Source organism: Rattus norvegicus, chromosome 2 (genome assembly GCF_021556685.1).
Source record: "Rattus norvegicus strain SHRSP/BbbUtx chromosome 2, alternate assembly SHRSP_T2T, whole genome shotgun sequence".
NCBI lineage: Eukaryota > Metazoa > Chordata > Mammalia > Rodentia > Muridae > Rattus > Rattus norvegicus.
The window spans coordinates 163984767-163986799 of NC_141535.1; positions in this window are offsets into that span (position 1 = coordinate 163984767).

The window sequence follows — 2033 nt, forward strand, 5'->3', positions numbered from 1 at the left end:
CTTGAGTTCTTTGTATATTTTGGATATAAGACCTCTATCTGTTGTAGGATTGGTAAAGATCTTTTCCCAATCTGTTGGTTGCCGTTTTGTCCTAACCACAGTGTCCTTTGCCTTACAGAAGCTTTGCAGTTTTATGAGATCCCATTTGTCGATTCTTTTTTTTTTTTTTTTTTTTTTTACATCCCCCTCCCCCCTCCCCTTCCTTATGGGTGTTCCCCTCCCAACCCTCCCCCCATTGCCGCCCTCCCCCCATAGACTAGTTCACTGGGGGTTCAGTCTTAGCAGGACCCAGGGCTTCCCCTTCCACTGGTGCTCTTACTAGGATATTCATTGCTACCTATGGGGTCAGAGTCCAGGGTCAGTCCATGTATAGTCTTTAGGTAGTGGCTTAGTCCCTGGAAGCTCTGGTTGCTTGGCATTGTTGTACTTTTGGGGTCTCGAGCCCCTTCAAGCTCTTCCAGTTCTTTCTCTGATTCCTTCAATAGGGGACCTATTCTCAGTTCAGTGGTTTGCTGCTGGCATTCGCCTCTGTATTTGCTGTATTCTGGCTGTGTCTCTCAGGAGCGATCTACATCCGGCTCCTGTCGGTCTGCACTTCTTTGCTTCATCCATCTTGTCTAATTGGGTGGCTGTATATGTATGGGCCACATGTGGGGCAGGCTCTGAATGGGTGTTCCTTCAGTCTCTGTTTTAATCTTTGCCTCTCCCTTCCCTGCCAAGGGTATTTTTTTCCTCATTTAAAGAAGGAGTGAAGCATTCACATTTTGATCATCCGTCTTGAGTTTCGTTTGTTCTAGGGATCTAGGGTAATTCAAGCATTTGGGCTAATAGCCACTTATCAATGAGTGCATACCATGTATGTCTTTCTGTGATTGGGTTAGCTCACTCAGGATGATATTTTCCAGTTCCAACCATTTGCCTACGAATTTCATAGACTCGTTCTTTTTGATAGCTGAGTAATATTCCATTGTGTAGATGTACCACATTTTCTGTATCCATTCCTCTGTTGAAGGGCATCTGGGTTCTTTCCAGCTTCTGGCTATTATAAATAAGGCTGCGATGAACATAGTGGAGCACGTGTCTCTTTTATATGTTGAGGCATGTTTTGGGTATATGCCCAAGAGAGGTATAGCTGGATCCTCAGGCAGTTCAATGTCCAATTTTCTGAGGAACCTCCAGACTGATTTCCAGAATGGTTTTACCAGTCTGCAATCCCACCAACAATGGAGGAGTGTTCCTCTTTCTCCACATCCTCGCCAGCATCTGCTGTCACCTGAGTTTTTGATCTTAGCCATTCTCACTGGTGTGAGGTGAAATCTCAGGGTTGTTTTGATTTGCATTTCCCTTATGACTAAAGATGTTGAACATTTCTTTAGGTGTTTCTCAGCCATTCGGCATTCCTCAGCTGTGAATTCTTTGTTTAGCTCTGAACCCCATTTTTTAATAGGGTTATTTGTTTCCCTGCGGTCTAACTTCTTGAGTTCTTTGTATATTTTGGATATAAGGCCTCTATCTGTTGTAGGATTGGTAAAGGTCTTTTCCCAATCTGTTGGTTGCCGTTTTGTCCTAACCACAGTGTCCTTTGCCTTACAGAAGCTTTGCAGTTTTATGAGATCCCATTTGTCGATTCTTGATCTTAGAGCATAAGCCATTGGTGTTTTGTTCAGGAAATTTTTTCCAGTGCCCATGTGTTCCAGATGCTTCCCTAGTTTTTCTTCTATTAGTTTGAGTGTGTCTGCTTTGATGTGGAGGTCCTTGATCCACTTGGACTTAAGCTTTGTACAGGGTGATAAGCATCGATCGATCTGCATTCTTCTACATGTTGCCCTCCAGTTGAACCAGCACCATTTGCTGAAAATGCTATCTTTTTTCCATTGGATGGTTTTGGCTCCTTTGTCAAAAATCAAGTGACCATAGGTGTGTGGGTTCATTTCTGGGTCTTCAATTCTATTCCATTGGTCTATCTGTCTGTCTCTGTACCAATACCATGCAGTTTTTATCACTATTGCTCTGTAATATTGCTTGAGTTCAGG